General features: G+C 41.8%; 1 long non-coding RNA gene across 1 annotated transcript in view; it reads right to left on the reverse strand.

Annotated features, from left to right (window-relative positions):
- Nucleotides 1–7,163, reverse strand: part of LOC139687162 (uncharacterized) — a 37,016-nt gene extending 29,853 nt beyond the window's left edge. The window contains exon 1 of the long non-coding RNA XR_011700606.1: nucleotides 7,073–7,163. This is a non-coding gene — a long non-coding RNA (uncharacterized lncRNA). The remainder of the gene's footprint in view (nucleotides 1–7,072) is intronic.
- Nucleotides 7,164–16,663: the final 9,500 nt, after the last annotated feature.

Genomic DNA, 16,663 nt, shown 5'->3' on the forward strand with positions numbered 1-16,663 from the left:
AATTCGGAGGGAAGAGGTAATGATTACGCGCCTGAGAATAGGACACTCTGCCCTCACTCATTCGTACCTCTTTGCGGAGGTAAAAGAACAGCCCCGCTGCAATGAGTGCTTCCAACCCCTGACGATAAAACATATCCTGACGGAATGTACAACATACCAAAGGGCCAGAGACATGTTGAAGATAAGGGGAGACTTAAAAAATATTTTAGGGGATGACTCTGGGTCTATTAACCGAGTCTTAAGTTTTTTAAGGTCAACTGGTTTAATGGGGCAGCTTTAGCTTTGGAGCTCATAATTTTAATGCTTTTGATTTTAGCATTTTCCTTTTTTTGTTTATTTTATTTATTTATATATTTATTCGTATTTATTTGTTTACTTATTCCTAGTTTAAAAGGAACATAAGTTTTACGTTATGACAGTGGTGCAAAATGACCATAGCTGTCGACGCACCCTACAAACCCCTAAAACTACTACTAGGGATTTTTGCATGAGTGTGTGCGCTGCTGTGGGTGTAATTTTCCGTGTTGTTTTTTTGCATGTGGTATTTTTCTTTTTTACGGTTGGTGACCTAACACCCCCCGCCACACGCCCTTGCGGCGGCTTGCGGGGTATTATGTAGATGTAGATGTAGATGTAGAAATAATACCCAACAGGAGGATCAAATTTCAAAGTTAATTATCATGGTATAATCGATTAAAATTGAAAATAACACATATCCAACTGCATGAATGGTTCCCACACTCCATTCAAAGCAAGTGACTCCCCGATAACTTCGCACCAGCAGTTCTTTTGCCATTTCATGAATGTACATAAAAATATTTCGCAACTCTGTTATTAATTCTCCATTTGGCTCAATACATTCTGAAATTAATCACTGAAGTGAAAGGCAACTTTGCCGGCGTGAATTTCTTACTTCGGATTCAACTGAGCTGGGAATAATGGCCTTGAAAATCGATGTTGCAGATGCGGAATTAGCTTTGTTTTAGATGTTTTTTGCAGAATGGCATGTGGCTGGTACAGCGCGGTGACAAAATGACCAATGGCTATTATTGCTCGCTCTCACGGCTCTGCATCAGGTATGCAGGGGAAAAATAAGAGAGTAATTAGCAGCTTCATGAACTCCTGCCGATCGAGTATTCAGCATGCTCGTTGAAATCAATACCGTAGTAGTAATATCAGTCATTTTCTACCGAATTTGGTTGATGGCATGTATTATAATTCCCTAAAAGCAAATTGTTTTTTTTTAAATTATACGCACTAGTTCAACATAAATTCTAGAAATGCGGTTCATTCAATTATTTGTGAACCTAAATGTGCCAAAAATGTGTCCCCCCCAGGGAAGTGTAATAGGGCCTCTTCTGCTCTTAATATACATTAATGACTTAAGCACACACGTTGGTAGCAATCTGAGGTTATTTGCTGACAACACGGTGGTATACAGGGAAATAAGGAGCCAACTAGATCGTGAGCTACTCTCTAGAGACTTAGCCAATATCTCGGAATGGTGCAATAAATGGGGATTAACACTTAATATAGGTAAATGAGCAGTTTTGAAATTTTGGAACAAAGGAAGCGAGGAACAGGATATAAACTACTACTAAACTCAGTACTGACTACGGCCGATCAAGTTAAGTGTTGTTCTAACACCACGCCTTTCATGGTTAGCGCATATCAGGACAATATGCGAATCAGCTTTAAAGAAACTTGGCTTCATAAAACGGATGGTGGGGAAATGTAATGAAAAAGTTAAAGAGAGGTGTTATTTTGCTCTTGTTAGACCTCATTTGGAATATGCCGCAAGTATTTGGGATCCGTGGGAGAAAATTTGACAAAAAGAATTAAATTAAGTCCAGAGAAAATCCGCTAGATTCGTTAAAAATTTGTTATGTAAAGAACAGAAGTGTGACAGGTCTCTTAGGGGATTTAGGCTGGGAACCACTTGAAGTGCGGAGAGAACAATCGAGGCTTTGACTTTTGGAAAGGTTCAGAACAAACGAGTTTAACTTTGACACTGAAGGAATTATAATGGGCCCACACTACTTAGGTAGATCAGACCACAAAGATAAAATAAGGGAGATAGATTCCAGGACAGATCGGTACAAATACTCATTCTTTCCCCGAACAATCAGAAATCATAATAGTAAGAAACCGAAGTCACTTTAGAAATATTGAAAACATTGAATTTACAAGTCGGAGCAAAGTTAAACACTGCAAAGCTGTTAGGTATACTTTCAGGTGGATGTGTATGTAAGATGTAGATTGAGTGTTTGCATGTGTGTGGGGTGTAAGTGTTCATGCATGATTGTATGCTTTTTTTTGTGGATATATGATTTTGTGGTTATTGCATGCGGTTTTTTTTCTTTTTCTTTTCTAAATTACGGGTGGTGTCCTATCACCCCCCGCCACACGCCCTTGCGGCGGCTTGCGGGGTATTTAGTAGATGTAGATGTAGAAGTGCTACGTGGTGACACCAGGATGTCACCATTTATTCCTGCGACATGGTTCAATCCTTATGCCACGACCTTCCCAAACTTTCATGATGGAAGGAATAGTAATAAATCGACTCATTTTTTTATTGATGCATGTGATAGAATTTTTTATACTTACATTGATTTTAATCGTAATACATCAGTTACATATGATTGCATTATATTTTAACATGATGTATAACGATATTAAGTTAAAAACAGAGATTATCGTGGCACTATATCGTTAAAACGTGCTAGTTTTATGTTACATTTTATGGGTGCATGAAATAATTTTAAATTAAATTGGTTTTTATAATTTTCAAAGAAAAAATTTGGTTACAAATCGGAGAAAAAATTTAAAGTCAATCGATCGCTTCCTGACATCGTTCAAAATCCTTGGATTCCAAAGAAAAATTTCATAGACCGATTTAACGACTGTGATGTTTGGAAAGGGTAGTTCCTCCCTCATAGAAATAAACTTAAATCTATGGTTAAAAAATTGTCTATCCTTTGAGAAGTAATTTTATGCCACCGCTCACAAACTCAACGTGATCATTAAAATTGACCCAATGAAGAAAATTCTTAACTGGCAAATTTACCATGAATATTGTCTCTTTCGGAAGAACTCGAAACGTATTAAGTACCCGGCAAACAACCACTTGGGTGCGTGCCAGAGCGAGAGCTCACTCCAGAAAAGCATTCCCAAAGATATTATAGGCATTTGTACAAAAGTTATACCCAGGGTCATTTCGAGCGAACAAATGACGGTGAAATTTGCAAAAAAATATGTAAAAATGAATTCCCAATAGTATCCGCAAAATGGCTGGTATTTCCGTGACTTTTCGATGTAACATATATTGTTGAACTAATATGCTTTAGGTTTGACGAGTAAATGTACGATTTTGACTTTATTAATTCAAAGACCGATTAATATTTCTTTTAAAAAAGTGTTATTACGAGGGTAAGTCAATATAAGTCGAAAAACATCAGCGAGACAAACGCAGGTGCTGTCGCGCACATTTCATTGGAAACAATCAGAAAATCCACCGCACAGTCCCGACTTAGATCCCCCCCCTGATTGTCATCCGTTCAAGCCGCTAAAAAATTATTTGAGCGGCCAAACTTTTGAAAATGATGGTGTCAGAGGTCAAAAAGGTTACTCGTTGGCTGAGCCAGCAAATAAAAGAACTCTTTGCCCCGGCTATCAAGGATTTGTAAGTAGATGTGATAAGTGAGTCCGAATGTACAAGGTGAATAAATAGGCAAGTGAAATTAATTTCAGAAAGTTACTTTGGCTTATTATAAATTTCAGTATCCAGCTCTGCGAATTATTACTATTAGATTACTTATCCAAATGAATGTATAGAAACTGGTCGCCATTCGACGACCGAAGTCGCGAAATTAGATGGAATCATTAGGTATTGGATCATTTTACTAATTACACTTTGGGGATAATTTTGGCCTCAACTATTTCGACTTCTAGAAAAAATGGAGAAACGAACTGCTGACATGGAATAAACTGGTATTTACTATTCTCTTGTCTTTTCAAAAAATTATACCTCAATTAGGCGTATAAAGCTGCTCCATGCATTAGGGAAATGTTCACTGCTTCTTTTACATATTTCCACGCATTCCATTCCATTCTATTCCATTTTATTTTCACGACTTGGTGAGACTATTTTGTGTTTCTCCAACGTAAAATTAGACCAAATCTGACATGACCTCAACATTCACCCCTTTCTATCAACAGGGGTGCGAAATCACTTTAATTAAAGCTTTGGAGAATTAAAGAAACGCAAATCTAGCTAATATAAATTTTAAACCTTGAGCAAGAAAATTTCTCACCAGCTTAAAACGTCAATTAAAATTATTTAAAAACATCTCTCCGTCCTAAAAATTCATACTCACAAAATTTTAAACGCCATCTTGGTCAAAATTTATTTTTTCTTCCTTTAACACATTATTTTCCCTCAAGATTAATTGTCAACGCGAGACATGAATCTCTTTGGTATGAGCCAGGAGTAAAATATTAAGCGGGGCGCAAAAAAATGACTGCTATCATCCTCTGAGAGGTGGGGTGCGGATGCCCAGGAGATGATGCACTTTGCCCCCTTCGCCCCCCTTCCATCTGAGCATCTCCCGTGAGGGAGGCGCCGGGAAATGAAGATTTCCGCGCCCCTTGTATCATCCGGGAAGCCCGAGCCCCCGGGTCCATTTCCCGGCGCCGCGTCGCCGCTCCCGGGGACTTTCCATCATAGGGCGTGGGAGGGAAGGTGCGGCCCCGGGGTGAGCTCGGGGCCGCAGCGGTGTGCGACCCAAAGCAAGGCATTTTCACACTGAAAAACACTCGCGGTAGAAACGGCGAAAATGTTCCCGGGATTGACGCTGGAGCAAAGCGACGAATTCTAGCTGAAGGATACGATGAATTTCAGCGATGAAGATACGCGCGTTGCCGTTATTCCACGTTATATTACGTGGAATAATGACAACACGTTTACTCTGAACAAGGCAACAAGTCCATTTTGGACGAAAATAGCTATGCCATGTAAGTAAGTTTATTCTAGTAAGCAGCGCGCTCACAAATTTTAATAACAGCAGTGATATACGCAGCCATCTAACTACTGGCGCACTAAACACTGTGATACATGCACCGCGATAAATCGTTCTACAGCCTGAATATTTTCGGCTGGCCTTCACTGCGACCGGCAGACTTAATATTAACGTCCCTCTCGCCCAATATTCACTGAGCGTGAAGGGCATAGCATGAAGTTCACTAATATGAGGCAAATGGACTAATATATGGCTTGGCTGAAAATTTCTCGATTGGGGATAAAAGTTTAAAATTCGAGCTAATGTACGCATGAAAATGTTGTCATTTTTCTGCCAAACATCAAATGAAATTTAATTTTTCGCGTTGGACTCATTTCGGTGATTACTCCGACAAAACGATTGCATTGTACATCGGGCCAACACACCCCAAGAGCCTCGACAAATGGGAACACAGAGAGGATCGGTACAAAACTTAAAAGAGGTCCAGCACAAAGTTTTTAGCCAGAAGATTTTGACTCAATATCTTCAACCTTCCTCCTGATCCTGATTATTTCTCTGCCGGTGAAATCATGTGGGTCCAGTCTTGATGGCTCGAACCTTTCTCGTAAACGTCTCTCACGGGCGCTGAAACGTGATGGGCACAGAAACTGGGAAAAATAAGCCCCGGAATCCTTGTTGGCAAAAATTAAATTCGATACTGTTGCACGTAGTTCGCGCAAAATTGTGCAGATGTCGCATTTCTAACTCTATCTAGCGATAGCAAAATGGTGGGACCGAAGAAGAAAACTTTAGTTTCGAAATTCCACCCCAATTAATGGTCTAACTATCCCCATAGTTATATCCCTGGAGAAACCAATGCGGCCTTGATCTACTGGAAGATAACATACTGGAACCCTGGAATGGAATTGTAGGTGTGCTTGAAGTTGAACCTATTCAATTCACATCCTAATGTACATGCATATCCCCGCAGTGTAATGCAGTGTAATGTCCATGCATATCCCCGTTTGCCATTTCTTGCTGCCTGCAATAATATTTAGATTGGAATTTCGGTACCCAAAATTACCGAAAAATGATGAGATTCGCAAGGATTTCTGAGTATAGTTCTAGAAAGGGTATATTCGAGTGATTCCTTTGTTGGGCGACGGTCATAATTCAGTAAAATTAATCACCCCGACCAACTGCTCTCTATTCAAAACTTGAATTCTCACTGATGGCAGGCAATTTGACCAGTGGTCCAGTTGTAGTCAGCATCAGCAGAGGCCTTCATCCGGGAAAACAAAGCGAAGTATCAAATATTCTTTGTGTTTCAATTCACTTCCTGGTACGGCGATATCACTCTGCTGTGCTGGCGTCCGCCGCACACGTGCACAAAACCCTTGACCCTGGACACCTTTCACGGAGAATAGAATGGTTTTTGGGTGAGCCCACAGTTGCGGCCAATCCTAACCGCGAACACGTCACGCCGGGAATCGACCGAGCACGCCATCCCCCCTCGGGTCCCGTTCCCCGCCCGTCATATCTCTAGACCTGATTCCCTTTTGCCCCGGTGCTAACTTCTAACCCTATGAAGTGATTCGCAGTCATGTCCTTTTAGGATTGCAAGTCCTGGAGTCATCCGATGGAACAAATATTTCAGGAAACGTTTACATTTCTTCGGATTAAAAATTATTACTGCACTAATCTATATATTGTTTTTTTCACAGTAGAAAAAATCACCACAATAAGTAGTAATAGTTTTTTGGGAGGCAGCCGGCTGCTGAGGTCATTTGAGCCATTAGGGATGAAGGGTGGAGAGGAAAGAAACTCAAGTAGGGATCGGGATGCCACTGAGAAGTACCTACCAGCTCCAGTATTCGAACCCGGTCGCTCAGGGTGGGAAGCCACTACTTTAACCACCGCACCATCCCGATCTATATGCCAATTAAATAACGGAACAAAATCGTTTGTGTCTGCAATGAATTTGAGAATAAAGTTTCGAAAACCTTCAAGGTACTTGGCCCGAAACAACTTTCCGCTTTAAAAAAGAAATATCCTTAAATGAGGCCACTACTCACCGTTCTGAGGAACATGGCGGTTGAGGATATTTTCTTTTCTCAAACTGTCTCTCTCGCGAGGGTTAGGTGCTCTTCGCGGTGACTCCTGGAGACGACCTAAGACGGAGGGACGCAGAGGCGAGCTTTTATACACAAACACGCACGCACACTACGGCATGCATGTTAATAACGCGTCCACACACACGCACGTGCGTCGGAATGCGCGCACGCCTAGGTCTTCTTCGGTAGAGGAGAGGTGCGTGGGATTGGTGGGGGGAGAAGGGGGGGGGGTGAACGGGAGATAAGGTCTGTACCAGCGTCCGAAGGGCGAAGTCGGAGGGTGTGGGGGAAGGCAGGGTGTGAGGGAGGGGGGAGGAGGAATCGGTCATAAGTACAGCTCCGCGGGCGCGCATAACGATGCGTTCGATTGAGATGGAGATGGATGGTGGGATTTGAACGGCGCTGGCGAGCACGTGGGGGGGGAATGTGCGGGCGAGGCTGTGGGAAACCCCGGGGGCGCGTCGGGTGCGGGGGGCAGTGTGGGGGAGTCGGTTGTCCGAGTGGGGCGTCGCTCGCTTGCGAGGAGGACACTGGGAAATTCCGCCTTCGAACGGTCACCGGGATGGTCGAGCCCTTTTTACGGCCCACGCCACAGACGGAGTATACGCAACCACTAATTGCCTCAAAACCTTTGACAAATATGACGTTAAAGTATAAGGCTAGTTATATAACATCCCATTCCAGTTAAGATATGTGGAATTACGCGTCAATTTCTGGTGGCGCTGAATTGGAAGACGCGCTGGAATAATGCTAAAGCTAAGAATATTATTAGCATCCGAAATGAAAGTTTCGCTACGACTCAAATGAATGCCATTATTACTTCCATCTATCTCTGCATGAATCGGTCTCTGACTGAAACTAGCACACTTGAGCTTCTACGACATGGAAAACGCAACAAACAATCGATCAAAGGGATGCTTAAATGCTGTCAGCATTTCCGAAGTTAAAATTCTAAGCATCAAGTTGGTTCAGATTTTAAATCTAGAAGTGGAGTCCTACGAGTAGTTAGGGTTCTATCTGTTTAGGGTTTGAGAAAAACCAAGTCTAACTGCTACTCTGGCAGCCAACAAATTGTTCCACACCATGGAAAGTTATTTCATTGCATAAAGTAAGTAGATTATTACACATTTCCAGACTAAAATAGTAAATATATAAAATATGAATTCATATCCATCGTTTTTAAATTAACATTTACATTACGGACTATTTTCTTACATTGAACTGCGTGAAACCTTTTTGAGTGCTTTATTCACACTCGAGAGTAGAAAATGCGAATTTCCGATGCCAAAGACTATATCTGCAGACAAAATTAGGGGAATCAAATTTCACGCGGAAACTGATTTACAACGCCGCGAATGCTGTTTCTCTTTGTTGGCTGGAGGAGGCATCGCATTATGAGTCAATGGCACTCCTTCCCAGGATTGAAGTTCAATTTTCCATGCCATAATGCATTTCCATTGCAACGAAACTCCAGATAATTCAGAACTGCGGCCAAGATTTAATCAACCCGTCACTCCAACGCTTTCGCTGAATTCAGGGGGATTCAAATTCGCAGGAAAGCGAGGAATGAAAGGGTCTAAAACCTTCATCAACTTCTGAGCACTGAGTTTATTGCGTGGTAATAGCGCACCGCGCTGGTCACCGAAAACAATACGATGACCACCGAGCAGTCTTTGTCTTCTGCAATACTTATTCAAGGCTTTGAAGCCACAGCTATTGTTGGCGGTCTACCAGTCACAACCGGGAATCTATGTGTGGAAGACTAAATTACAAAATTCCGTACGTCGGAGCGTAGCATTTTACCCTCCCTCCTCCATTTGTGCCTTCTCAGTCTTTCGCTGATAGCAGCAGTCGATCAGAGGAAAATTCCGGAAGAATGTAGAAAATCGGTTTGCCTTCTATCCATTTGCTCTGAAAAATATCGCGATGTTGCGCCGAAAGAGTTGGGTGTCACCACGATCTCCTAGCAACTAAAGTGGCGATGTTGTGCTGAATTTTGTGACTTCATCTAAAGGAGGATTTGAGAAAATGGCAAAACGTGATGAAAGTACGATGAGGAAAATGATAAGGTGACAATTTATGGTCACAACGCATTTCTATACCCTTGGGAGCATTTCCACGTAAGGTATGTGTATCCCATGCTAATAATTTTTCAAGGAACTCATGGTGTTTCACGAACAAAGCAATTATTAATTTTCCGTTTGAATTGATTTCCGTAAGAGACCCATTTCCTCCTAGAATATTTCTCTCTAAGAAATCATGAATTTTATTTATGAATAGGAAAACGTAAAATAAACCATACACAATTTTCTTTGTACCAGAGTGCGGGAATGTGTATAGTATGTAGGTAAAGAAAGAGTACAAACTGCCAATAGAAACGGGGATTTAAAAATTGCAAAGTTAATGGTGAAAAAAATGTAAATAACACAAAGACCTAGAGTGAGGAAATCAAAATTAAAATACAGACGGGAAGAAATGCAAAACTGCGAGAATGGACATGATTTGGGGGAAGGAGCTCCAGGGAGAAGATGAGAGAGTTTAAACAGAAATTGGAGTTACTTTACGCTACTAAAATGGTATGCATTAGAAAATTTTCCAGAAGAATAAATCATATGTTTCCATATTTGATGCGTGGGCGTAGTAACCGAAGGCGAGTGAAGGTGACCCAAGGGTTGAAGGACGCAAGATGGTGGCAGACAGCGGCCGAGGAAGAAGCTTAGAGAAGAATGTTTGTCCTATGTGCGTCTGTGGATGGCGCTCAAGAGAAAAGGGAAACTAATTGGGCATGGATTTGGAGCAAAACTGTCGACTGAAAATCACAGTAGAAGAGAAGGAAGAGAAAGAGCGAAGGGAGGAAAAGAAGACGACAAGCAGCTAGAAAAAAAAACGGAGGAGTCCATCGATGGAAGGAAATGTGAACGAGCGATGATAATACGTGGGATTTGGGGTGGGAATCATTGGCTGAAAGACGATTCAATGCAAGATTGAAATTATTAAATAAATTTAGATCCGCATGTTTCAGCACCGAGGTCTCGCAAATTATTCGTACTCCTACATACATTGGTCGCTTGGATCATGCATATAAGGGACCATTTGGTCTCAATTTCGCCCAAATAAAGACCGCTATCTATCTATCTATCTATCTATAAAATTCGGGAAATAGATGCCAGAACTAGCCGACTCAAGGACTCCTTCTTCCCACGGACAATACGGTATAGCAACTGCAGGGTTATAGATAGCAAAAATTCCACTTGCCACCCTCAGCGTCTAAAAAATAATTAGTTGTATTTAAATGCATGCTCTTCCACTAACCTTATGTGTTTTGCTTTAATAACCCATTCCTTCCGAATGACCTCATTCGTGTTCCGTTCATCTGTTTTTAAGTCTCTTGCCTTTCAATCCCTCGTCCCTCTCCGCGGCGGGAAATTCCTGCTACCTGCAACGTTGGGTCGCCTTTTACAGACTCTTTGGGGGTAGTGTTTCGTGGTGCATTTTCATGTGGTAGTGATGTTTCAATTTCTTGCTTGTTGTGTCATGGCTTCCGTGTTGTAGGATGGCTTTCGTGCTGCATCACGGGGTGCAGTTTTTTAAGTTTTTTTGCGGTATATGTGTTTGCATGAGTAATGGATGAAGGGATTTTTGCATGAGTGTGCGCGCTGCTGTGGGTGTAATTTTCCGTGTTGTTTTTTTGCATGTTGTATTTTTCCTTTTTACGGTTTGTGACCTAACACCCCCCGCCACACGCCCTTGCGGCGGCTTGCGGGGTATTATGTAGATGTAGATACGTAACTTGGGAGAGCATTGAATCGGTAGCTGTGACAAACGAATTCATCGCTCAGAGTTATAGCCCTCTCCCTTTTATGTTTTTTACTGAAAAAGCAATGCCCTCCGATAGAGAAATAGTTATTAATAATAGATCTCATAGACTAGAATTGTATGCACGCATAAACTATTTGTGAACACGGGTGTTCTTCATAATCCCTGAATATAAATGCAGGTATGCGTGAAACGCTTGGTGGCTATCCAAAATATTCACTTACAAGTTGTTTCCTTCCAAATGGGGAGTCTGTGCTTGCAAAACAAAGGAATACCATTTCCACAAGATGTGTTCAATAAATAACGGAGATTTGAGTTTTCGGAGGAATTTTATTGATCCGTTTACATCAATGCTATCCCCTTCGAAATAGTCTCCATGAGATGTTATGCACTCATACCATCGCTCAAAATACTTCTGGAACTCGATCTTCGGGATAGCTTTTAGCTTTCTCAGCGATGCGTCTTTAATCTCATCTGTGCTTGTTGAAATGACGGCCCTTCTCAGATTCTCTTTATTTTTGAGGACAGAGGAAAGTCACACGGGGCAATTTGTAGCGAATATGGAGGCTGGGACATCATCGCAGTGGTGGCTTGGGCCAAATATTCTCGCCACTCACCAGTGTGAGGAGGTGCGTTATCGTGTTGTTGAGAAGTCCACGAATTTCTGCATTGCTCCCCGCAAACAATATTGAACCTGCAAGTGTCGATCTTCATTGATCGTTTGGCCTCGTGGCCAGAGCTTATGGTGAACTATACGAACTCTCATAGTTCCCGTTACTTTTTTAACACAAATCGTTAATTCCTTAATTCCCCGTCGTAACTACAACCCAAATCAGAATATCTTACACCATTAAACTCCATAAAGGTTGTCCTCCAACCGTGACTAACTCATTCTGATAGAATTCTAAGGTCACGGGACTCATTATTTAAGCCAGACATTTTGAAGAATGACGTGCATGAATTAACTCTTCGGATTCTGGGCGAACTCTTTGCCGAAGCGGAAGTACAGTATGATTGGCCGTGCGCGCGATCGCTTGCTTTTGAGGCGAGCTCCATTTGAAAAGAAAGAACGACTCCAGCGTTGGTCGCGACGAGTTCGGTGTCGCCACGAGTGACTCATTCGTCATCCCTCCTCGGGATCGCAGACGTGACGCAATTCCCTCGAGATGCGGTCCTGGCTGGCTGGGACGATGGGCGAAAATGAGGCATTTGTCATGCAGTCGCGATCTCGACGAAGAATAATCAAAGCGATCAAAACATTTTTCTCTAATTGACTTCACATTGTTCCTGAAGAAGAAGGCCTTGGCCTCCTGCGAGTGTAACACTCATCGCCCACGGAAAAGAGCCATACATATTTTCGATTCATGTGAAGTTATAACGAGTAAAATAATGTCAGCTGGCTAAATTAATCTTTAGCAATTGATTTGTGTTGTGAAATAATAAGCAAATTCCGGATTAGAATTAAAGCGGTTTGCGACGAATCGTAATGAGATCATAAAAATAATAATGATGGGTCTTATGGGATGACTTGGAATAAGGTCTGTCAAATACTTCAGCTCCAATATGTATTATTTTCATAACTTGAGTTAACTTGAGCCATACGTCAGATAATGTTGTCATTTCACCTCATAATCGCGTAAATCTGCGTGGCTGGGAAAGAAGGGAAAACTCTGATTCAAGTCAGTTCACATGACGGAAAGGGTTTCGATGTTTGTGTAGGGGCGATAAATGCATGATTAGGAATCGGAAATGCATGCCCCGCCGGGAGCGAAGCCAAACCCTCCCTCATCCTCTATCCAAATAACCCAGTGCTATTAAGGTACTGAATGGAATTAAAATAGATAATAATACATGCATGCATATTATGAAACCCTTAACATCGGTGAGGTGAAATTCGTTACCCTGCATAGTTGAGCTTTATGTAAAAAGAAACCATAAACACGTAGCTTGGGTTGAGTTGCAGGTGCCCAGAGTGCCTTGCCCGGGAATGGAACCCGGGACCCTCCTACCGGAGGGTCCTGGGTTCTAGTGTACATATGATACCTGTATATATGCATATATATATATATATATATATATATATATATATATATATATATATATATGTACATTAATATATATATATATGTACATTAATATATATATATATATATTATATATGCTGCGACCCATATGTATATCATATATATATATGGGTCGCAGTAGTCCAGTGGGTAGAGCGTTGGACTGCTGACCAGAGGGTCCCGGGTTCGATTCCCGGGCGAGGGACTCTGGGCACCTTCACCTCCACCCAAGCTAAAGTGATTTTTCGGGTACCAGGTCTTCCTGGGAAACCATAACCGGCACAGGGAAAGGAACTGGCCCCCCTACCCTGATGTGTGAATTTTCACACGCCGTATAGTGCTTAGTACTGGGTGAACTCTACCATCACCTACTAAACCGACCTTCGGGTTGATTACTGTGTTTATGGTCTGGTCTATATATATATATATATATATATATATATATATATATATATATATATATATATATGTGTGTGTGTGTGTGTGTGTTTGTGTATCATTTACACACACATATATGCGTCGGTGATCACTCAACTATGTATGGTAATGAAATTCACTTCACCAATGTTAAGGGTTTTGTAATCGAGTTCTCATGAAATATAATCCCATTCTCCAAACTAGCAGTGTCATGTTATAGGAAGAAACACCATAATGCTTTAAAATAGAGTGAATATCGTAGAATTGAAAAAATCATTTATTTTTGGCCAATCCCCTTGCAATGGAAAGCCAAGCAATTGTTTACTTGAAGATATTTTGATTTTAATTTACGAATTTACACACTTATCCTAGTCTTTAGAGACGCATCGGTGGCCCTAAAATTGAAACATAAAAATCGCCTCGTTTTAAGACGATAAAATAATGCCGATATGAAAATTTGTCGCTAGGACTTAATTTTCTTCAGTTTCACTTCATGACAAGGTTGTCTTCGCAGACTTTCGGCTGTAAGGTTGAAGGGTGAAAGAAAAAAGAAACGTTGACTCGGACGACGCGATGCCAAAACTTTACAGCAGTCTTTCGCGGAGTCTCTCTCAGCGTTCATTCGGTGTCAGAGCTAACCACGAGAGGAATCGTAAATATTTTCGCATTTTTTTAAGTTTCGCAGTCGATTCACGAGAGTCCGACTGAATGGAATCGCGAATTCCAAAAGAGAAACGATTGGGCACTCGACTTTCCGTGGCGTTCAATGAGACCCTGTATTACTATAATGGGCAAATACTTGAACCTGGACCAATCAACCTCAGTCGGAGGATCCCGAGGAGTAAACTTTTTAGTCTCCGTAATAAAATAATTAAAAAGAGAAGAATATTGTGTCGGGGACTGTGGAATCGGAGTGAGTGGAGGGGCGCTGGGATGTGGGCGCTGGGGGTAATTTGCTGCGCGTTGGGTTTCAGCGTCCTTTATCAACATGACCTTCTCATCGTCGCCTCAAACTTAAACTCTCGTGAATTCCTGGGCGGCAGCAACCAAAACGCGAATTAGCAGTCATAACAAATGTCCAGGGAGATAAGAGAGAGGGAAGGGAGCAGGGACCCCAGGAGTTTGTTGGGAATTTTAACACGAGGAGACGGAGAGATAATATCACGGCAATGGAGGGGGGAGGGGCAGGAGTAGAAGGAGGTGGAGGAAGTGAGTTGGGGAGGTTAGGGGGAATGAGTTCAGGAGGGGGAGGAGAAGAAGGGGATGAGGGAGGGAGGGAGGTGGCGGGAATTGGGGGGAATGCAATGAGGGGGACCAGGGGTGAAATGGGGAGGGAGAATGGTAGGGAGAATGGAGGGAGCTACCCACTCGGCGACAGGGGAATTCAATACATAATATAATTTATGAGCGGTAAATCTTTGAAGAAACTCTACTTCATCTGCAGACAACAAGTAGAACCCACAGGGGTTTCTCTCTGCTAATACCTTCGGGCGAGCAAAATGAATATTACATTTCTTGGCATTCAGAAGAAGAGGAAAGGAGAATTAAGTGGGTAGATTTCGTGGACCTTTCGGAGTTGGATAAATCTCGGAGGTTAGCGTCGATCACTTAAATTTCAAAGGACGGTCTTTATAAATTATGAATCATCAGCGGAGTACATATCATCATTTGTTCGGCGGATGGTTTGAAGATGTAATAAAGAAAAATAATAAATATATATATATATATATATATATATATATATATATATATATATATATATATAATATAAATATATATATATATGGTAACCTACCGGTTAAGGTAAATTTTTGGATGAACAAAGCTACTAAATAAATATTTAGTGACTCCTATGAAAACACAACATCCTACTCTACATCAGGTCCCTCTTCATCTCTGAATACTTTCTTCTACCCTTCATCCCGTCCAACATCCCTATCCTGTTCCTTCCCTTTCCTCTTTTGCCCAACATTCTACCCTCTATCACAGTCTTCAACATCCCACTGCCGGTCAACACCCCCTTCATCCACTTTTCCTGCCTCCATAGGATTGCTCCCAACAAACCCCTCTCTTCGCCGACCATACCAAGTACTTCCTCATTTGTTTTCTTCTCTGTCCATTTCACCTTCTCCATTCTTCTCCACACCCACATTTCAAAAGCCTCCAATCTACGTCTATCCTCCTGCTTTAATGACCACGTTTCCGCACCGTACGCTAACGCCGCAGCTACGCTCTATATCAAAGTTTTTACGAGTCTTTTCTTAATATCCTTACTCAAAGTCCCTGTCATCAACTCCCTCCTTGTGAAAGCCTCTTTGCCTAGCGCAATTCTTCTCCTTATGTCCCTACTACTTTGACCATGTTGGTCCAAAACACTACCGAGATACGTAAACTGTTCTACCTGCTCTAGTTTTTGCCATCCTATTTTAATGTTAAGCTAGGCCTTTTTCTTTCTAGAAAATCGCATAACCTTTGTTTTATTAATATTGATTCTCATCCCATACCTGTCGCACTGAATTTCCAATTCACTCAGCAATGCTTGCACCCCTTGGCTGACTGACAAACTAAAGCTTGGTCATCAGCAAACCTAACTGATTTTACGAATTCCCCGCCCAATTTCATTCTAACCTCCAGTTCTTCGCATGCCTCTTTGATCATTTCCTCTGCATACAGGTTGAACAGCAACGGTGATAATGGGCAACCCTGCCTTACACCCCTTCCTAAAACTGCCCATCCTGACTCCCCGTTTCCCACTCGTACCTGAGCAGTCTGAGACATGTACAGGTTGCGGATTAGCCTCCTTTCCCTCCAATCTATTCCTATTTTCTGCAATATACTCATTAGTTTTTCCCAATTCACTCTATCAAACGCTTTTTCGAAATCTACGAAACAGGCAAATACCTCCTGGTTGTGTTCTATATTCCTCTCGATTAATAATCTCATTACTGCAATGGCATCATGTACCTCTCCCCTTCCTAAACCCAAACTGATCATCCCCTAAGTAATCATTTGCCCTACTCTCTATCCTTTTGTTTATGATCCTGAGAACAACTTTAGCTGCGTGGGATATCAAACTAATTATCCTATAGTCCTCACATGACGTGGCCTTTACCTTTTTCGGAATAGGAACTAAAACTGATCTCACAAAGCCTTCCGGCCAGATTCCCTCCTCATAAATACTACGGATCAGCCCATATACTATAGCCTCTTCCTCCCACATTTTCCTAAGCATTTTAAAAGTTCCACGGGAATGTTA

This window comes from Hetaerina americana, unplaced genomic scaffold (genome assembly GCF_022747635.1).
Source record: "Hetaerina americana unplaced genomic scaffold, ioHetAmer1.1.p SCAF_1, whole genome shotgun sequence".
Taxonomy (NCBI): Eukaryota; Metazoa; Arthropoda; class Insecta; order Odonata; family Calopterygidae; genus Hetaerina; species Hetaerina americana.